The following is a 24,345-nucleotide window of genomic DNA, read 5'->3' as shown; positions in this document are numbered from 1 at the left end:
AGTCCTTGGGAGAGAAGAGGGAAAGATATAAATATACAAAGAGAAACAGATGGAAAAGGTAAGAGAGAACGAGATACACATATAGAGAGTAAGAAAAAGAAAAGAGAGAGGGATATACGGATACTATTAGATAGAGCAAGGGTGAGAGAGACAGAGAGAAACAACCAAAATAAAATAGAGAACAAATAGCAAGAGATATAGACAAAGTAAGAGGAAGAGAAAGTCAGAAAGATATAAAACAAACCCCAAAAAACAGACAAATAAAGTAAGAAAGAGTGAAAATAATGTAAAAAAGGAAACAATATAAGTGAAAGAGAGAAAGAGAGAGAGAGAGAGAGAAAGAGAGAGAGCGATAGAAGGATAAAGAGAGAGACATTAAGTGTGAAAGAGAGAAAGGAGGGAGAGTCAAAGTAAGAGATAAGGAAAGAGAAAGTAAGAAAGAGAAATTTGGTTTGGTTGTTTTTTTTGTTTTTTTTTTGTTATTTTTATTAAATTTTCATCCCAAACAAGGCACAGTTCCACTTTGATGTAGCGGGGCTACTATCGGGGACATAAGTTGCATGGATATCATGAGGGGAGATGAGCAGCAAGATATCTGTTCACATTATACTTGAACTTCTACATGTCAGTACAGTTGGGAAAGCAGAATCTCGAAAGGGAGTTCCAAAGTCTAGCAGTTCTGGGGAATAAACTATTAGAGTAGAAAGCTTTCTTACATCCGGGGATCTCTACTGTGTAGGGGTGGGATTTTGCTGCTTGTCGGGTTTGTCGGGTGTATTTACATCGAGGGGGTCCAAAGGCTTGTAGTTCGTTCGAGCATTCACCATTAAAATACTTGTAAAACAGGGAGAGGGATGCAACATTTCGTTGATGAGACAGAGGTTGAAGCTTAGATCTCTTTTGAACACTGTCCAGGAGTGAGAGACTAGTAGCAGATGCACCAGCTCAAATGTGACATGGATATGGCCTAAAACTATATCCGATGGTGAGGCCCCACCTCGCGGGCCTTTGGGAGTGTGGAGTCACCCTTTAATTGCCATTGCTCCCAGGTGCACTCTGACCCGAAGTGGTAGTACATGTTAGGGTCCCAACTATAGGTTAAATAGAATCCGACTTAAAAAAAACAAATATACTCCATTAAAAATCGTTCCTCAAAATAACTAGATTCGGCATTAAATAACCTGAAAAAGGTTGATATGCCGTAAAACAAAAACTACCAACTACCATCAAATGTAACAATAGTACTCCATGCATGGGCAAATGGTGGCCTTATAAAGGTACAGGATACTTTCAGGTGTGAGTAATTTTCTAACACGGTAGAGAGAGCTCACTTTCTTCGGCCTTTCTCTCAATGTATCTGTTCCAACTCATGTTCCCTGTGAACGTTAAGCCAAGGTATTTAAAAGAAGTACTTTCAGGTAATGTATCTTTAAAATTGCTATTATATATGTGTGTGTGTGTGTGTGTGCGCTGTATATATATATATATGTGTGTGTGTGTAGTAAGTGTTTTTAAATTTATCTTTTTGAAGACTTTATATATCTCCATTTGCTTTTTGGTCCCTCGACAAAGGAGGGGTTGGTCCTAGTTTTTCCCTCCCGTTTGTCCGTTTGCCCGTTTGTTTGTTCGCACTTTTATCGATATCCACTTTGTGAATTTTGCTGAAATTTTTTACAAACATTAGTCATGGGGAAAGTAAATTTTTTGCCAAAATGGATTTTCTAGGATAACTCTGGTTGCTTTCCTAGGGGGCATTATGGGGGTAAAATTGCCCCCAAAATCGTTCATCCGTTCATTTGTAAGCACTTTTCTCAATAACCATGCCTTAGATTTTTTTTTGCAGTTTTGCACAACCATTATTCTTCAAATTCTCTTTTCAATCCATATATTAAATTTTCTTGCAGTTTTGAGAAAGATCCATTCATCTTTGAAAAGTTATTTAGTGAGCTTTCACTATCCAACGAAACATGCGTAAGACGTAATATAATGAACATTTAAAAAAAATAGAACAAAATTAAAAAATATGATAAAAACTTATCCGCGTGAATTTATTCTATCCTTTAGCATTTGGAATAATAACTAATGGAATATGTTTGTGTGGGAGTTCATATACACATGTGCAAATTTAAAGTGTGTATGATTGTAGGCTTACCCCAGCATAGTGGTTGAAGCTTTAAATCTTATTTGCACTTGAACTTATTCCATGTAATTGCAAATATCTTTTAAACAACATAATAAAAGAAAAAAAATCGTTCCAATATTTAATTCTATATTTTTGTTTGTATTTCTGCATAAAGTCTTGTCTTTAGGCAAAGATACAAAGGTTTTATTGCAATAAAAAAAAGAAACCAAATGACTTCTTTATATCGTTTTAGTTTAAAATGAACAAATTTGTTATAAAGATCCAGAAGTAATGACAGCTATTCGTTTTTATTATATTTCTTTGGGGATCTTTCATTTGGATCCAAAATACAATTTCTACTCTTAATGAAACAATATATATATATATATATATATATATATATATATATATATATATATATATATATATATATATATTTAAAAGAGTGTAGCCATCAACAATTGTAGGTTTTTCAGGCTTTTATCATTTTTTAATATTTTAAAATATTTTTATAACGCGTTTCAAGCCTTGTTCAGCTCTCTTCAGATATTTTTATATGAATTTTTTTTTAAGGTAATGTCTTTTTGGAAAACATTTTTCTCTGGTAACACGGATTGTGTTTTTCAGAGAAATGTCAATCTCAGACTTTTTGTCACCAATAGTTGCTGAGCTGGTCAAAAGTTCAATCAGTTAGAGTTAAGTTCATTTAGTGGGTGGAAGGGGGGTTTGAGTTTATTTGTGACATACTTTTATGTTTTTTATGATTTTCTTTCTTTTTTGATGTGTGTGTATGTGTGTGTCAGTGTGCGCTTTTATATTAAGGAGAGGGTTGTATTTTGTGCGTGTGTGAATGCCTGTGGGTCAAGATTTGTGATTTTTTCACGTGTGTGTATGTGTGTGTCAGTGTGTGCTTGTATATTAAGGAGAGAGTTGTATGTTATGCGTGTGTGAATGCGTGTGGGTCAAGATTTGTGATTTTTCACGTGTGTGTGTATGTGTGTGTACCCGCGTGTATGCGCCCATGCCTGTGCATGTAAGATGGAGAAAGAGGCAGGTTAGATATAGGGTCGATTCCCAATCTAAACATACATACATATATTCAGTCACCCAAACACAAACACACGCACACACACAAACAAAATGGAAAATAGATCACACACATACACACACACACATAATATACACACATATATATGCACACATACATACACATATACACACATACGCATGCATATGTACACATATACACACATATATATATACACATATATACAGAAATATAAATGCAGGATTATACATACATACACACACACACATATACACACACTCACCCACACACTTACACACATACACACACATATACACGCACACATACACTCACACACCACATCGATATTAGTAAAAGTTGTTTTAATCTAGAAGGATTTTTTTTAATGTGGGCAGAGTAGTGCATTTTATTTCTAATTGTTTGTTTCGTTTAGGGAAATGGTATTATATTTGATATGGACGCGCATGCCCATGAATGTGTTCGCGTGCTTTATTGTGCTTGTTTTGATTCGTGTGTGAGGATGCACATTTGCATAAGCATGCGTGCATTAAGTGCATTTTGTGTTTTGTGTATTGTTATTGGGATATGTTTAAAGTGGGGTTGAACTTTGTTATGAAGTTTTTTTCTTGTGTTAGTAAGTAGAAGTAGTTGTCAGTTTGGAAAATGGGTATTATCTCGAATTTATCTCCACTGCATGTGTGTATGTGCTGTGACACATGCATGTGCTTATTTTCTGCGATTTTGATGTTGGATCGATGTAAGGCTACTCTATTACTAAGGTTTTTAGTGGCGCCTATGTAGGATTTATCGCATGCTGCACATTTTATTACATAGGCTACATTTTTTGAGATGCAGTCTAGGTCTTTTTTAATTTTTAATGGGGTTCATGAATGTGCATGTGTTTCCCTCTAATTTGTTACATTTTTTGACTCCTTTTGTTGTGTTTTGGATGAAGTAAGAATGCGTTTTAGGTTTTTGGGTTGGCGTTTGCTTTTTATTATTTTTATTGTTTTAAGGAAGTTGTTTAGTTTGCTGTTTTGGTTAAGTAGGATGAGGTTTTTCGTTATCTCTGTGAAAAGTTCTGGGTTGTTTATGTTGCGTGTGGAGACGTATGTTAGGATTTGTTCTTTGTTTCGTTTTTTAGGGATTCTCAAATCTTCTACTGGTATATTTATCGCAAGTTGGATCCCTTTGTCTATAAGTTGTGGTGGGTATTTTCTTTTTCTTAGATTCATTCGTAGTTCCTTGAGTCGGATTGTTTGAAGGTTTTTGTCTGTAACTATGGTACAGATTCTACATGCTAGGGTGTAGGGAATGGCTTTTAGGGTGATGACTTTTAAAGTATAGGTATTGTTGGGTATCAGCAGGTTTGCGGTAGGTTTTAAATATACATTTTTTCTGTCGTTGAAACTACACAACCATCGCTTTATAAATTATATATATATATATATATATATATATATATATATATATATATATATATATATATATGTGTGTGTGTGTGTGTGTGTGTGTGTGTGTGAGGACACTTATCAACCTATATACTCAACAAATTTTTAATCTACAGACTTAAAATTTTCTATAAGGCATTCAGACATGTGGAAAACTTTTTAATCCATTTTCATCCGAAAAAAGGCAACTAAGAGGTCAAAATTGAAAAATTGGTACGTGGGGATCGTCGGATTTTGTCTCTCAAACTGTTTCACGAATATGCATACAGAGCCGGAAAACATGACAACTTCTTTATCTTAAAAATAAGCAGGTTAGAAAACGCTTTGTGAAGATCGTGGCAAGCTGGATTAATAATTATCGTACTTGACTCGCTGTCTAAGTTTTGGTTTCGATATAAGCTCGAGTATTTTTTTTACTTACAAGAACTGAACTGCTTAAAAAGCATAATGCTCACATGCTCATATCTCAATTTCTGTATGCATTAAAATATAATATTTATGTGTATTTTACGACCGGGCAACGCCGAGCGGCCTGATATATATATATATATATATATATATATATATATATATATATATACTATATATATATATATAGTTAGTTAGGTTGTGTAAACATTGATATAAGAGTTGCTTAAATTTTAAAATGAAATATGTATATCATACGTTTATAACGCAAAGTTTTTATAAAGTAAACAAACATTTGTTTAAAATTAATATTTATACATGATACGTCTTCCTCATAATATATATATATATATATATATATATATATATATATAATCTTAATCTATATATATAAAAGCGAAAATGTATGTATGTATGTATGTATGTATGTTTGTGTGTCTGCTAAAAACTTTTGACCGACGGAACAAAGATTCACAAACTTGGTATCATATTAAAGCCCCACCCTACGGACGAAAGATATCGAGAAATTAGCCCAAAATGACCATCAGAAGTGCGTCAACTGATCGATTTTCTGCAGGGGGGGTGCCTAAAATGTGACATTTTAATGTTAAACATTACATATTCTTAAATCGATTCATAACTGCCCCAAAAAATACGGGCGCCAACTCTTCTACATAAAGTATACACGGGCCGTTTATTTTGGGTCAACTTGTATTTAAAACCCACTGAGTCATGTCAAACCCACTGAGTCATGTCACGTGATCTTGACGTTAGCCAGCTCTAATGGCAGTCTGAATTTAAAAAAAAAACATGTTATCGGTAAAAAAAATTAACCCTTACACAAGCTAAACTATGAACTTTTACGCTATGGCAACGTTACCAAAGTTATTAGCACATTCAAAATAGTTAGATACGATAGTTAAACGAAAAATAACAAGCCAAAAATGTGAAGTAAAAAAAAATACACTTACAAAAAATATTAACGATCGAAGATTTTACAAAAGTTGTACAGCCAGACGCCATTTTCCAGTCTTTAGAGTAAGGAAGACGAAGTGTGTGTGTGTGTGTGTGTGAGTGAGTGAGTGAGTGAGTGAGTGAGTGAGTGAGTGAGTGAGTGAGAGAGAGAGAGAGAGAGAGAGAGATACATACACAAAAGCAAGCAGAGAGAGAGAGAGAGATGTCTAGACAGGAAACGAAATACTGCTACGTCATCTCGTAACGCTCCCGCGATGACCTCATTTAGTGGCTATCTGTCAATCAAATCTCTTTCACTCGCTTTATAACCCTTATTTAACACTATAATCAATTCCTCTTACTCTTGGCCTAAGTGGTTGGAGTTAGTTTCACCTCCGCGTTCCGGGTTCAATCCAGCCTCACGACAAAAACTATTTTTTTTCTTTTACATCTTTAGACACGCGGGCAACGTTTCTTTATTTTTCTTTAGTTTACTCCTCCCCCCATGCACACAGCGTTTTTTTTTTTTTTGATTTGGTTTTTCCGACTTTTTTAACATTGTTTCAGGGTTATTACTTATCCCCCCCATACACACACCTAAAAACACCCGGGCAACGCCGGGTACACCCCCCCGCTAGTATAATATAAAGCTGAATGTGTGTGTGTGTGTGTGTCTGGTCAGGAATAGGCTCCTATATGGTTGACTATTTTAAAAAACTGATTACATATAATGATAGAAGATGTATCGAGACACAGGAATGGGTATGTTTGATCTGGAAGAACGATGGTTCATTAAAATTGTGGGGTCTGCGTTCGTGCCTGGTTCACAAAGTATGGAAATAAAAAATTTGAAAATTAAAAAAAAACTTTACAGGTGTGTTTTATATAGATGTACATAATACTTTGATCAGTATGTTTTAACTTAAATAGGGATGCTATAATAAAATTGTGGGGGTCTGCGTTCGCACCTGACCTCCATAGAATGGAAATAGGCACACACTTTAATAAAGATTTTCATATCTATCTGCATAAGTATACTTTGATAATTATGTTTCAGTTTGAAGAAATATGGTATAATAAAATTATGGGGGTGTTCGTTTGCGCCTGACCTCCATAGAATGTAAATATGTCACAAAGTTTAACGAGGTTTCTTAATATAGATCCACAGAATATTGTGATAAATGTTTCAGTGTGAGCAGGTATGGTATAATAAATTATGGCGTTTATCTATTTTATTTTTACTTTCATCATATTTTGCTTTGGTTTTGATATCCCCGAATTCGAAGCTATCTCTTTACAACCCTTCCTTTTCATAACCTACATACTTTCATAAATCAGAGTCCATTTTCTGTAGTCTGTTTTTGAACCCAGTCAACGACGGGTACTTTGCTAGTATATATATATATATATATATATATATATATATATATATATATATATATATATATAAAGAAGATTAATAAAGATTGGCTTGGTTTGATTGTTTTATGTCATATCAACCCTTTTCGGGTTATTTAATCCCGAATCCAGTTTTTTTTGGAAATAGTATTCATGTTGCATCCAGTTATTTTGTAGAAGGTTTTTATTCTTCAAGTTCTTTGTTTCTTCATTCTCTAGTTTGTAATGTTTGGTTTGGTTGTTTTATAGTGTTTTTTGTCGTTTTTATCCCTGTCCTGCATAATATGAATGAGTTTTGCAATGGGAGAGGGAAAAGGGTTACAGTATTAATGTTTGGTACGTTTTAAGTTAGGAAAATCAGGAAGTGGAGGAGATAGAAGGAGAAAGGAAAAATGAGAAGAAGGAAAAGGGGGAGAAGGTGGGTTGTTGTTTTTGTTTTTGGTTTTGCAGAAGATAATTAAGTTTTGCAAAAGGAAATAGAAAAACAAAAAGCATCAACGTTAGGTGCATTTCGCCTCAGAAAGCCAATATCTTCAGACAGCCTGATCTGGTAACACCAGGATTAATAGGGAAAATCCCAAACTACATTAATAATGTATAATGTATCTAAATAATACATATAGTGGAATATAATATTAATTAAAACAATCTTGTGTATACATTTATATATATTTTAAATTTTTATATATTTTTAAAATCTGTAATAAATATAAAAATATTATGATTAAATAATGTAAATATATAAAACATATTTATAACTGAAAAAGGGGGTAATAATGGATTCACACAGTAGTTTTGTAAATAATAAACACTTTCTTTTTTGGGGACTAGAACGAATGACACAAGTAACGAAGACATTTTTTAATTACATGAATAGATTAACCTTGGAGCTGCCCGCCTTGCATTTTGTTTTTTTAAAAAAACAAAAATAAGCGAGGGTACTAATCCTCTGTTTCGTAAAACATTTTTCACTAATATTAACAATTAGTATAGATATCCCGAAAAATTGAGTTATAGGAAAGCCTTTAAAAAATATCTTAGTGACCCCAGAAGATTGAACCTTCTTTATAATCTACGAACACACCTTCAAACCTACGGTTCGAATTTCTTGTAATGCAGAGCCAACCCTCTTTTCCTTAGTAGAAGAAAAGAAGCATGTTTTCAACACCTGAAGAAGTAGGCAGGTTGCAGCGACCGAAACGGTGTGCACATCTCATCTGAAAAATTCAGAATTGCATTAGGTTAACCTAATTAATTTGGAGCAAAAAATAGACACAATATCTGGAACAATTTTTTTCTTGGTTTTTAAGTGAGGTAGTGTTCGATCAACATTGCTGGGGAGCTATGATTTAATATACTGTTTTGGTTTTAAATCTCCGAAAAAGTGTTTCATGGTAATTGACGATCTCTGAAATAACATTAAGACTAATGTGAATTCGTCAAAGTAAATTGATTCAGTGATTGCATGAGATTAAATGACTTACTGATAAAAATTTTTTTCTCTGAACGACTAAATTTTTTCATGTATAGTTTTAAAGGTTGAAAATTTTTGAAGACTATATATATATATATATAAGCGAGATAAGACACTGATAGAATTCAGATGAAAAATCCTGATAGATATTACTTGAAGTAATACTTTCAAGGAGATCCTAGCCAAAAAGGAAAAGCTCAATACTGAAGAATAGAGCAATATATAAGTAACATGGTTCAATTTTAAATTCTGAAAAAACAACATATAGAGACATATAATCGAATATATGTCGCTATATGTTGTTTTTTTTTTCAGAATTTAAAATTGAACCACGAAACTTATATATATTTTATTATATATATATATATATATATATATATATATATATATATATATATATATATATATATATATATATGATGATAACAATAAAATTAATACTTATTAATAGTTATGGGAAATAAGAAGAAAAGCTTATTAGTGAGTGTATTAACATTTCTTCTCTATTGATGACAGACGGGACATGTTATTTAGAAAAATACACCTCTAAAGTCCATGTCATGACCAAAAGAAAGAAACAAAATATCTTTGTCACATCACACAATAGACATTTCCAAATGGATTTGTTATTTTTATTTGTTTTCTTTGAAAGTTAATCATCATGATGAAGTTCCTTGAATAGGAATGAAACGTCGATGAACTCACTAATGTTTTAGATTTTGTTTCTAATGTCTGATTATATATATATATATATATATATATATATACACACCACTTTACAAAAAACAGACTCTCATATTGTTGCTCATTTTCAAAGTGTTAGGCTTTTATAGGTAACAATTTACATACTTGTTATAAATAAAAGCCTAACATTTTGAAAATGAACAACAATATGAGAGCATGTTCTTTGTAAAATGATGTCTTTAAGAAGTATTTCTAGCTCTAGTATTGCACTATCCAGCTATTTAAATGAAAATTTTGTGTTATTTATTCATATGTAAATGCTATTCCAAGTAGTATAAATAACACACACACACACACACACACACACACACACACACACACACACACACACACACACACACACACACACACACACACACACACACAAGATAACCAACAAAGTTCTGTCCGTTTTTAAAGGAAAAAAAGAAAACGCTTGACAGTATTGACAGTTTCCCATAAAGATGACTGGAAATGGCAAAGGTGGTAATCGGATGGTGCAAGGTCAGGTGAATAAGGTGGATGGCACAAAGTCTCCCCCATAAATTTCTGTATAGTTCCCTAACTACTCGTGCAGCATGCATTCTGGCGTTGTCATGGATGAAAAACATATTTCTTATTCATCAGTGCTGGCTCCTGGCGCAGTGCAAAAGTTTCAATTGCTGTAAGTATAGGTCTCTAGTGACCGTTTGGCCCATTGGTAGCAGTTTATAATGAAACACTTTATGACCTGTCCACCAGACACAAAACATAATTTTGTGTGGGTGCATAGGTGGTCTTGCAGTGTGAGGGGCATCATCCTGAGGAGACAACCAAAGTCTGAAAAGCTTGGGAGTTTTGTACAGGACCTACTTTTCATCACTGGCAACACTTGATTGAATAAGGATGTCGCACAGTGGAAAGAAAGCGCAGAATATGCAGACTGCCACTCGTTGTCGGTTGTAGACCTCCAACAGCATTACCCACTTGCTTAGTTTGTACGTCTTACCTAGGCAGTTCAAGTGAAATTTAACTGTTTTATCAGAAATGTTGAACTTTCTTGCAAGTTCACCACACATTAGACTACTGTACTCTTCAATGGCTGCGTTCAGGACTTTGTCATTCAAGACCTGTGGTCATTCACTGCGAGGTTCATCACGGAGGGACAAATTTTTTAAATCAACGCCTTGCAGTATGTTCATTATTCTCAAATGCTTAACATATGCAACGATTTGATGCAGTTGCTGATAAGCTCACTTTGAAGTCATAAAGCAAACAGCCCCGAACGAAATCTCTAGACACTTCCATGCTTCTCACAGTTGTCCAACTTATAACTGATGGCCGCGCACGGTGCACATGTTTTTAATAATGTCTAATGTTCTTAATTTCGACTTTCTGAATTTGACAACAATCGCTACATGCATTCCGTATATATTTCATCTTAATTCAATAGCTAAGCTAAAAACGGACGGAACTTTTTTGGTTAGCTAGTATATATATTAAGTTGGCTAAAAAGTGCGTTCGTTTTTTGGATGTCATTTTTCCGACCTACTAAAGATCCTTTTGTATTCCTGTTCTTCAAATCCTGTATTTGTTGTAGCGAGTATGTTGATGACTGTGTGTAATAAGCCTCCAAGCAATTCTCACATTTCTGCTTGTATTTCAGGCCTTGAAATAGAAGATTAAACAGATCACTACCGACATCTGATGTATTTTTTTTACTACAGAAAAGAAAAGAAAAAAACAAAACAAAAACAAAGCCGGCAGGAATCTGCGTATGTGGAGAAATGATGTTACAAAACTCGTATGCCAGAAATCGTTTGCTTGATTCCCCAAAAAGACATTTTTCTGTGAGAACTGCTCCTTGCTCTGGCCGGCCAACGATGATCGACAGTGACCAAGTGAAAGCCATGGCTGACCAAGATTTCTGTTTGACAACCCGCCCACTCATAAGCATTCTCAAGATTTCAAAATCGAGCGTGGAAAATGAATTCCATAAACTCAGTTGTTTCTAAACTTGATAGTTGGGTTCCTCCTTCCAAACGAATAAATAAATAAATAATAATAATAATGATAATAATAATAATAATAATAATAATAATAATAATAATAAACCTTAAAGAAAACCATAGGAAAAATGACAAACTGGAGAGCACGACGAGGGCACGACGGGATACATGCATATTGGTTCCAAAAATTCACAACCTTACACGAAAGACTAGCCCAAAACCTGAGAAGATGTATACAGGAAGCAAACGTGCAAGATTGGATGACAAAAGGTAGAACCACACTGATACAGAAGGACACAGAGAAAGGAACCACCCCCAGCAACTATAGGTCCATCACGTGCTTACCCACTATGTGGAAAGTATTAACAGCACAATTGAGGGAACAGATTTACTACTTCCTGAAAATCGTGAACTTCTCCCCAAGGAACAGGAAGGATGCCAAAAAGGAAAAAGAGGAACACAAGGTCTGCTATATATAGATCAAAAGATCCTAAAAGAGGTAAAAGAAAGGAGAAAGAATTTAGCCATGGCATTGATCGACTACAAAAAGCGTACAACAGGATTCCCCAAGCATGGATGATAGAATGCTTAAAAATGTATAAAATACCAAGCATTATCATCAACGTGACTGCAAATGCAATGAGAACATGAAGACTGGAACTGACAGCTGATGGGCAACACATAATAGAAATTAACATACAAAGAAGCATCTTCCAAGAGATTCACTACACTATCACCATTACTGTTCATCATAACCATGATGCCCCCGAACAGTATATTGAGAAAGTGCCAAGCCAGATACAAGTTCTCTAACACAGATGAAAAAATTAACCATCTGATGTACATGGACGATCTGAAACTTTTTGCAAGGGTCGAAAAGGAACTGGAGACACTAATAAACACTACCAAGATTTGATCTTGCCTACCTACTACCACTTTTTTTTCTTAACCTCCCCCCCCCCAAACACCGGGCAATGATAATAAAATAAGAAAATAACCAAAGATCAATAGCATAAATAATTTATACTAGCAGGACTTGTAGAAATTCCACAGCAAACTCTTTCATATGTAATGCATTGATGTTGGCAGTCTATAGATGTTCAGCATAAATAGAGATGCCCTGATATTAATGTAGCTCTTTCGTTAAAGCTGCAAAAGTATTTATCTAAGCTAGCAGGGACGCCCGGCATAGCCTGGTCATAAAATATGCATAAATATGATATTTTAATTCATGCAGATGTTGTATATATTATTATAGAGTCAATTTTCTATCGATTCTTATATTATATATGATAATTATAAAACTCAAATGACCTTATAATGGGTGTTGTAACCCAACATTCGGTTTACGACTTCCGGTTGCACATGCATACATAAACATAAACCTATAACAGCGTAAACAAATAAACACAAATCGCTGGACTGGTTTCGTTCAAACAAACGGACGTCCTTAGAAAAGCGAATATCTTAAATTTATTGAATAAAAAACTTCAAGATATGGGAAGCAAATACAAAACGTGATTACAAATAATATGTATAATCATTGACCTGTTTCATATATACGATATATATTATACTAAATAATCAATGTGACAATAAAACATACTTTTTACTGTGTACGTGTTCAGCGTCCCAATTTTTTTTCGCATTTACATTATCCAAATAAACAATTGTTAATACTTTCTACTTTTTTTTGTACATCGTTCATTTCCGTATTACGTTTAAGTTATTTTAACGTAATTTTCTTACAAATAAATCTACTTTAACCCATTGCCCACCGCCTTCCTTTTTTTTAATTTATTCTCCATTTTTTAATACAACTTTCTTAAAAACATTCATACATTTTCTTCTACACTACCAACAGAAATAAATAACCCCGAAAATATGTTTGTTTTTTTTAAAATTGTGTTACAAATAAATAATCACCGCGACAATAAAACGTATTGTTTTACTGTATACGTTTTCAGCGTCCCAATTGTTTGTTTTTTTCACGTTTAAATTAAAAGATATATCAAAATTTGAATTCAACTTTAAGTATTATGGTATCTGTTCAGTGCACATTTACCTATAAGTATGGCAAACCACTTATAATTCAATGGCTGTAAGTTTTTTTTTTCCAAAAATAAACAATTATAAACAGAACGACTCATAGAAATCTATCTATATTCTTTTTTCATTTCAATATACTTTCATAGAAATGTTTCTGTTATGTCACAAAAAACTATTTTCTTTATGTCACGCTCATACATTAATTCCATAGCTAATATAACATACTGACCCAACGGGTCACGGGTAGTCTAGTATATTATAAAGTTGTGATTTCAAAAATAAAAAGATATATCCATATGACTTGGATGCATGAACTTGAATCGAAATCAAAAAACTCGAAAATTGAATCGAAAAAAAGTGTATAAATATAACTTGAGTTCCTTCAGCTATAATCAAAACTGAAACAAAAACTTATGAAGAATTCTAGGTAAAATTATTTATTACAAGAAATGGAATGTCATAACAGTTAAACTACAGTCACTCAGATGTAATGTCCGACCTTCTTCAGGTGTACCCTGTTGAACTCGGGAATTTTTATGTCGAACTCGGGAATCTGCACAGAATTATAGGACTTCTACCTAGTTGTTAATGATGGAACGGGAACATGCTTCATTCGTGGATTAATTAAAAGTTTTCATTCGATATCCTGTGCAGATTCCCCTGTTTGACAGAAAGATAACCGAGTTTAACACGATACACCTGAAGAAGATCGGAGATTAAATCGACAGAAACGTTGTGAAAATAACACTCAACATGAGAACAGTAATCTAAAGAATCCACATAATATGAATTTTTTTCTAAATTCATTTTAGACAATAAAGGTTGTTGGAGTTGTTATCTCTGTTTTCTCGCCTACTTGAAATGATTTTGCCCGGAGATAAATCCACTTTGTGTGTGTGTCTGTGTGTGTGTGCGTGTGTGTGTGTGCGTGTGTGTGTGTGATGAAATGGATATATTCTATTTTTGTATATAATAAATTATAAATAAATACACATTTGTGTTTATTATAGAGTGGAGAATATTCCTAATCCTAAAACTTATTTCCAAAAGTTTTGCTGAAAGAACTTCATTACTTATTTTAATTCTAAGTTCGGTACACGGGTATTCAAAGTCTGTACAAATGGTTTTATATTGCGTATAGAGAATTAGTTTCAGCAAGCAAAAAAAATATGCAATAATAATGAATAAACACTAAGAAACAACTAAAAACTGATAATTAGTCAGAACTAGTTTAGCCAGTCTTTTTCTGTTTGCATTACTTATAAATTATATTTAACTAATTTTGTTTTCTTTTATTTTCTTACAGTTTATTTTATTAATTTCTTGAAATGTTAATATGACCTTTTGTGGCAAAAATAATGACAGGAAAATCTAAATTATGAAAATGAATATAATTATATAACGACTGTACAAATTATAGAATGCGCAATAAAAACAACCAAATCTTATATATGAAGTAAAGTTTATTTTTTCAAGGATTCTTTGACTTAAATACTTTTTTAATACAAGTGATATGCATAAATCTATTTTGTCAGTTAGTTATTGCGAATGTTGTTCAAAAAATAAAAATGGCATTTTCAATCCATTTTAATATTTCTCTATTTATCCATATATATATATATATATATATATATATATATATATATATATAAAATGAACACATTTTTCCCCTCTGATTTTGACCTTAATAGGAATGAAAATCAAGACATTTCATGCAAATATAATATGCACAAACTGCAGCACATTATCTGAGGTGTGTTATAGGCCTATTACCTCTTATATAAAACAAATAAACAAACAAGCAAAAAAAAAAATTATCCAGGATTGCAATCACACAAAAGTCTCTTTGATGAAGAAATAGAGGAGGAGAAATTCACGAACCTTCATGGTTAACTCAGAGTCACCCGTATAATGTTTTTTTATTCTTTCTTTTTTAAAGTATCATTCCAACTCAGACTGCTTCCTCTTCTTTTCCTTTCCTGCTGCTGCTAGTGTCCACCATGTTCTCGGCGTGACCTCACATTGACTCCCAAAAATAACTTGCCCACTCGCAGTATTTTCCACTCTGCCATAGATTTACGCCTGCTCTGACTTGCGTCTGCTTCGGGGTTTCCATTTTCTTCTCACAGCTTTTGGACCATGACAGGTATCACAAGTGGATTTGGCATACCTGGAAGACATAAGAGTGACCTCTACATATCATATATATTCATTTGCATATATCATACAATTGAGAGAGGAATGGGAATTTAGGGTTAAACTGTGACACCAAGAATTCCTTAGGTTAGTAGGGGGCTGTTGTGTTACACGTCTTGCTGATTATTTGTCCAGTGTTGTCCCTGATGTTTATAAACGACCTCCCTAATGAAATTGCGCCCAAGATAAGTTTGCTGATGACACCACACTCAATATCAGACATTGGGGGTGGTGAGTTGAAAACGAATGTACACATATTTAAGGCAATATCTGAAATCTTAAAAAAATGACCTCCAGTCTGTAGTAGAGTGGAGACGTAAATGAATGGTAACGTTTAATGCTAAGACAAAGATCCTTTTCTTCAACATTTATAAAGAACATTTCTAGCCACTGGTTGACATGGATAATAACACTATAAGTGAGAGTTAATCATTCAAACTCCTCGGTTTAACTTTCACAGGTAAAATGAATTGGAAAAAAAAAGTTTAAATGCCAGGGGTAATAAAATGAAGTATATTAATTAACTTACCTGGATAGAGGTCTTAAAAAACTAGACTAAAATTTGCTCATTTGTGTTGATTCATATTTTCGATCAGATAGTAATAATAATTTGATTTGTTTTATGGCATATCAATCATTTAGATCGTTATTTAATACTGAAACACAATAACTATTGTAAAGAATCAATTTTACTTTAAGACTATGTGGTGACAGTGTGGAAAGGCCTTAGAATAAGCGACTATGACTGACATACAACCATTGAGGAGAGAGAGAGAGAGAGAGAGAGAGAGAGAGAGAGAGAGAGAGAGAGAGAGAGAACGATTGCACCAAGTGGCAAACCTTGACCTCTCAGATTTCAAAAGTAAAGGTCGAAGGCATGTAACTATGCAGTCAGTGTTTTTCAAAGCCGAGTAAGTGCAATAAAAAGGAGCTACATTGTGATCTGAGGAGAAGGAGAGATTAAAGCCAGACAACTGGCGCCATTTTTGTCCAGGGAGATTCTCCTGTGTTTTGGCAATTGCTAATACAATTTGAGAGTCGGTTTTATTGTTTTTTTGTTTTTTTTTTGTATTTTTTTTAGGAGGAAGAGGATACGTTTTCAATATGGCTAAAAAAGAATTTGTTTATATCGAACTTGAAAAATCATGTTATAGTCAGATGATAACCAGCTCTTGTTCCACAGATATGGGGGGGGGTCATATGAAAAAAACTCTGTCCATGGATGTTCTGCTTAGTTCTAGGTACACAGAGGGAGAAAAGGAATTTATTGACAGTATTTGTAGCGAGACAAGTTTTTGTTGTGAATGTTTTACAGGTTGGATCTTAGATTGGAGCTCAGTCGAGCATTTGCCATGAAAGTAACGATAGAGTAAAGAAAGACTAGCAACGTCAATTCCTTCTGTGAATATGAGACTGTAGTGCAGAGAAGTGTGGAGACATCACCCACTAGATTTCGAAATCGGTTTTGTACTTTGTTAAAGCAGGAAAGGGCGCTCTGAGCAGCATCTCCCAAGATATTGCAACAGTATTCCATCTGAGAACATATTTAACTCAAACTCTCACAACAGTAGAGGATTGTGCTAGGAATGAGATACTTTTTGGAATGGTAGAATAATCCAACCAATTTTTGGTGACCTCGACAACAAATCTGACATAAGTCTTCTACTTCAGATTTGGCATGAAGATCAGTCCCATAAGCTTATAAAAGCAGGAGGCCTCTCTAAAGTGAGAGCCACATATTTCAATTGTGTAAAAGTGAGGATCAGAGCGTTGATGGTGAAAGAAGAGACGTTTAATGAATTAAAAGTAATCAGGCACCTTTTTTTTCCTATTGTACGATGTGCTCCAGGTTGGAGGAGAGAGAATCAGAAAAATCTTTATCATTATTTCTCTTTGAAGTATTGCCATAAATATCTACATAAATATCAACAAATGATCTCAAATGAAGATCAGGAAGAGAGTTAGGTTCAGAATTGATTCTTGAGACACACCGACATTGATACTATGTCTTTTAACAACTATTTTTATAAATCTATTAGAGCGAAAAGATTTGCTGGTTAAGAGGACATTTCCAAATATTCCATAGCTCGCTAGCTTGTGAAGTAGAGCTTTATGTAAAATCTTATTAAAGGCTTTTGATATGCTGAGAGCTATTGCTTTAGAGACAAAGCCTCGTCAATAGTGTTATGTTGTTAAAAATGTGCAGCAAAATAAAGGGAGAACAACAGGGAGAAATTTGAAATATAACGTTTACTTTACAACACAAAAGTATTTAATACAAACGAAAAAAAGAAATTATTTTACTTAGGCTGATGACTTTGTAAAACCATTTTTTTTTTTTAATTACATTTTCACCCCAAGCAAGGCAAATTGCCACTTTGGTGTAGGGGGCTACTATCAGGGGCAACAACTACCGGGGTACTATGTAGGGATTTGGGTAGCAAGATGTCGGTTCACGTTACACTTGAACTTCTGCACGTCAGTACTGTTGGGGAAGCAGGGACCAGAAATGGAATTCCTAAGTCTGGCGGTTCTGAGGAAGAAACTATTGGAGTAGAAAGATCTTTTACATATAGGGATCTCTACAGTGTGGGGGTGGGATTTAGCAGCCTGTTGGGTTTGTGGTAAACACGATCCCAAATAGTAACCCGTTGCATGCAAGCAGGAATATTCCTTTTTTGAGGTGAAAATAAGTAAAAAGAACAAAAGAAAATCATTGTTTTAAAAACGGTGTCCTGTCAATAGATTCGCTTATCCTGTACATATCTCACAGGATGGAAACTGAGTAGGTTATTTTTGTTGAGGTGATTGAGCAACTTACTCATGATGCACAGGAGACTGATTGTTTGGTATTAAGATGCAGAAAACCAATCTTCAGAATTTTTAAAGACTGGTCAGACTTTTCTAAGGTGGTAGAAGCTTATGACCTAGCCTTACTGTGCTTTAAACTAACTTTACAACATAGTGTTAGCTACTTATATTTTACTAGCGAGGGTATCCGATGTTGCCCGAGTGTGTTGCAGTGGTGTAGTAAGAATGGGAATAAAAAGCAACCTGGTGAGGGGGAGAGAGAAACAATGGGGTGGAGAGAGATGTTAAAAAAAAAGTGGTGGTAAAATGGAACTCGTAACACGAAGGAGGAAAAGAAGGTTAAAACAAAAAGTGGTAGTAAGCAGGTAGGGAAAGAAGATGAAAAAAACGTAACGCGTTAGCGAATATCGCCATTGCACAAGCAGAAGTTGCGTGCATCAAATTTAAGCATAATCTATCGAACGTACGATGATTTAAATGCTTTGGGTATTTATTTGCTTCCCCATGAAAGCAAATTAAATATAAGGTCATTTTTAAGGGGGGCACTCTAGCAGTATCCCAAAAAAGTAATTGTCTCAGTATTAACCGAGGACCAATTAACTTAAGTGAAGCATCAGAAATCCTGGCCCGAAGGCCAAGCTTCCCGCTTTTTTGAACAGTTTAACTTTATATGAAAAAGCCAAACAAATACCTGAGATGCCGCCATGGTGGGAATTTTGTTTAACTCGATCAAAAAAAAAAAAAAGATAGAGACAGTGTCCGTCTGTGAACCTGAGATATTACGATCTGGGAAGTGTGCAAAAACTTCTCACAGAATCTGAAGCAAGATGCAAAATCCTTTTGCGGACATAGACAAACGCTAGCGCCCATTTTGCCTTTTATATATTAGATTTATCGCTTTCCTTCGATCCAGGACTATACTCTAATCAATCATGTCTCTGACAGCATAGATGCAGCACTCTCCCTTGACACTAGTGCCCAAATACATGTATTTGGACACTTTAATGCCCACCACAGTAATTGACTTGGCTTCTCTAACTACACAGACACAGCTGGTAGCATCATCCATAACTTTTCTATATCCCATTCCTTGACACAGACAATAACGTTCCCAACCGTCTCCCAGATCGCCAGAACCAGCAAGCCTCACTTCTGAACCTATTTCTGACAACAATTCCTGAGGATTGTGTAACAAAGGCCCATTACCCACTCGGGAATACTGATCATGCTGTGATAATGATATCACTCTAAACTCTCGACCCAAGTTGAAGAGTCATTGCTCAAAACGACAAGGTAATACAATAAGCTGACTGATGCCATCAGAGATGCCCCATGGGGAAATGTCTTTTCTCTTCCTGCAGAACAGTGTGCAAATGAGACCACTGAATGATTCAAAGCAGCAAATAAAGCACATGTTCCCAAAAAAGAATTCTATAGCAAACTCCACTCTCCCCAATGGTTTACTGTTACTTGTGGAGCTGCGATTGCTTAAAGGTAACATGCTTACCACAGATTTATCCGGCATAAGTACAGTACAAATAAACAAAATTTTATAGAAGCTAGAAGTAATTGTAAGAAAGAAGTCGTGACAGCTAAGAGAGAATATACCAAAACCACCAGAAAACGCATTGAAGTGCAGAAAGTAGGAAATCGTGATTTCTGAAAAATCTACAACAGTGTAGTAAATAATAGGCATTCAACAATTCCCCCAATATCCAACAATCATAAGGTTGTTTGCACGGCAACCTAGAAAACTAATATGCTGGCCCGTCAGTTTGCCTCAAACTCTACTTTAGACTCAGCAAACCACTCACTCCTTAATTTTCCTTTGTAAACAGAAACCACACTGGATGATCTGAAAATTACCCCTTCTCAAGTACATGATATCATAAAAAAAACTTAGACACAGCAAAAGCATGTGAACCTGATCTTATCCTGGTTGTACTATTAAAAAAATGCTCCACTAAAGTTGCTCCAGTTCTTTCCAAATTTTTCAACAAATGCCTTAACGCATCTTGCTTTCCTGACTGTTGGAGAACTGCTTCTGTGGTATCCGATTACAAGATTCTGGCGAAAGAACTGACCCATTAAATTATTGCCCCATTAGTCTCCTCTCCCTTTTCACCAAGATATTTGAGTCCATAATTAATCAAGCTCTAATCCACCACCTTACAGTTGCTAAACTTCTATCCGACCATCAATATGAATTTAGGCAAGCCTGTTCTACTGCAGATATCCTAACTGTAATCTCTGAACGTATATACCATGCACTGGATAAAGCAGGGGAGGGGAGGGCTGTAGGCCTAGATATATCCAAGGCTTTTGATACAATGGTCTTCTCATGAAAATCAGATCCTATGGTATTATTAACATAATTAAATCTTTCTTAAATAAGAGAAGAATCCAGGTTGTCCTTGATGGTTGTACATCTAAACAATATGACATAAATGTGGGTATACCTCGGGGGTCTACTTTTGGACCTTTATTATTCCTGATATTCAGAAATAACCTCCCTGATAAAATACTCTAGTCTCTCACTTCTGGACAGGGCTCAAAAGAAAATCGCCAGCCTAATAGATCTTGAACTGTCATCTAAGCTTCAACCTCTGTCCCATCGACGAAATGTTGCATCCCTCTGCCTGTTTTACAAGTATTTTAATGGCAGATGCTCTGATGAGCTACAAGCCCTTGTACCCCCTCGATGTAAATACCCTGACAAACCCAACAAGCAACAAAATTCCACCCCTACACAGTAGAGATCCCTAGATGTCAAAAAGCCTTCTACTCTGATAGTTTTTCCCCCAGAACTGCTAGACTTTGGAATTCCCTTTCGGGTTCCTGCTTCCTCAACTGTACAGACAGCCACCATACCATAGCCTTGAGCCCCTGAAGGGGCATAGGCCATCCACAACTTTGTAGATGCTTTTGTAGTGTGGAGTTCTTTTTTCGGGGTGAGGGTGCTAGCCCCATGCCCAACCTTCCCAGGCTCAACATTGCTTAACTTCGGTGATCTGGCAAGAACTGGTGTGTCAACATGACAGGCAAAAGTTCAGACATCTTGCTGCTCAATTCCCTACATAGTATCCCTGCAACTTATGTTCAAGATAGTAGCCCTCTACATCAAAGTGGCACTATGCCTTGTTTGGGTGAAAACGTACTAAAAAAAAACCCAAAACAGTTCTCCTTTAAGCAACGATTGAACAATTTTGTAAGAATTGGAGCTAGTTCCGGTTGCATCTTTTTAAGTATTATGATTAGAATATTGTTTGGGTCACTTGCTTTGTTACATCGAGGTTTTTTGATAAATTTGCCAACATTCTGAATGGATGTATGGATGTTGTTCAGAGTATTTTCAGTCATATGGGGAAATTGAAAAGGATGGAATTTAATGCAAATTTATCTGAAAAAGCTTGACTATTCAATGCCGAGGAACTCATCTCTGGGCCATTGATGATGGTTGAGATAAAGGTCATGTGTTTGTCTAGGACCCTGTTTATTATTCTTCAAAACTCCTGGAATCAAACCTCTGCTCAGCTACTCTAGATTGGGATTTGCCATATGACTGTCTTGTGTTATCAATAACTCTTTTGCAGTGGTTGCTGGTAGTTCTAAAATCGACTTTGGCTGAAATTTTGATGCAAATCTATTACATGATTTTGATTCTATAAAAGTATCTAAAATTAAATGCTTAAACTTAAGGAGTCTTAAGAAGAAATTGAAATTTAGCAAATCTTCTTTAATTGACTAGGATTATGGATCAAATTGAATGCAAATCGTAAATATTTGAATTTTTAAATGGAAGGTTATACCCATATTTTGTCTTCTGAAAACCTTTTAAAATAGTCCTCAAAAATGCAAATTTGGGAAAGATTTATTAATTGATACATATTGTTAAAATTTCACAAAAGTCCAAGATATCCAAATTACTACAAAAAGCTTTTACCCACTTTTTACCTCCATTTGTATAAAAATAAATTAAACTAAATATGGCACACATTACGACCACTTATGTCTAGCAACTATGATCTAAAATTCATAGTGATCGGTTAATTAGTTTAGAAGTGAATACTGTACATACAAATATATAAACATATACACATACCAAACTTTATAAAGAGATAAAAGTTTTTTTTTTAATTTTACATCATAATAATTTAAAAAAAAAACTGTAAGTTTGACAGAATTTTTATTTCGACTGAATTAATACACACGTGCAAACAGTAAAGTTCTTATAAATTGGTCATTACTATTAAAAACCATTGTATATCATTTTTTCCAATCGATTTTTAAGTAAGATGACAAAATATAAAAACTAAGAATGCCTTTAGAGTGATTCTGGAATTATCACTTCCAGTATTCACCAGCAAGCTTAGGAGTGCCTTCATCAGGATGCTTGGGGTGGCCTTCATAAAATAATCTCCTGACGAACATTTCGGTTTGAGTGTAGGCAACACTGAAACCTGTCACAGCTGAAGTAGGTGTTTGCAACAGTGGGGGGATATGTCTTTGACAATTATTCCAACAGTAACTTTGTTGTTGTCGGGCTGAGATATGGTTCTATTCAGTTCTATGAGGTATGTTCTCCCAGGTTTTACCTTCTCTCTAAGAAGGGGTTATTTTTTTTTATTGTTTTCTGGAAATCGCTCCAGACAAGGCATGAAAACACTTAATGTAAAAAAGCTAAAAATACTAGTTAAAGATCAAAAACTAGCCAGTGATAAGTGTAAGATGACAGATTCTGACACAGAAAACAGCAATTCTTCCTCTTTTATCAGAAACGATGCTCATGAAATGTGAGGACTGTAGTAATATTATGGAGCTATTTTTATACACACAATAACTGAAACCTCTTGGTGTAGGAATGAGAAAAACCGGTATTGGACGCTTGGACATGGGTTATACAACACACATGTCTCCTGCTATGTATATGCGTTAAATAAAACATTAATCATATAACAATGTTTCTATTACAATTTCCGACGTCTCGATAAGACAACATTATTACAAGAACTAAAGGAGAAAATAAGAAAACTGCTGAAAGTATACCAAATTCCCACTTTCTACTTTCTTAAAATTGGTATGTATTTGTTGCTAAAGGCCTGAAGTGCCTTTACCGGGGAATGCCGACAGGACTGTTCAGGTGTTTTTGCATTTCACGTAGTGCGCTGGCTTTTTAAAACCACACCTGAAGTTGTGTCTAACCTCCTAGCGAGGAGATAAATAAACTTTTCATGAAAGTAAGTCAAAGCTGCAGGGAAAATAACACTTGAGCAAAAAATGATAAGAACTGTTAATATTGAAACTATCTTAGCATAAACTTGAATGTTATCAGTGTCTGTTTTGTCAGAGAATTACAGATATTTTTTGCTGGAAAGTTTATAGAATGTAACCTAAATATTCCTGACTCATACTTCCATGAATTAAAAAAAAAGTGTTACCTGGAGATCTTTTTTTTTTTTGTTTTTTTTTTGTTAATCTTTCTAGGATGTTATCATCTTTTCCTGCCTGGCAAATCTCATCTGGGGCTAAAATATCAATATTTGTATCACAAGCTTAGGAAGTGGTCCCGTTTCTTCATTTAGAACATTTCCCTAATGAAAACGATTTGATAACAGAATTATTTCGGTTCAAGTGGGTTGCTTGCAATTGTGTTAACGTGCAGGAATCATGAAAAATAAAAAATAAAAAAAACGTCTGTAAATAGAAAGAGAATAAGATGGATA

This window comes from Euprymna scolopes, chromosome 7 (assembly GCF_053919585.1).
Source record: "Euprymna scolopes isolate OS-2025 chromosome 7, ASM5391958v1, whole genome shotgun sequence".
Lineage (NCBI taxonomy): Eukaryota > Metazoa > Mollusca > Cephalopoda > Sepiida > Sepiolidae > Euprymna > Euprymna scolopes.
Note: the sequence above shows the minus strand (reverse complement) of the source record.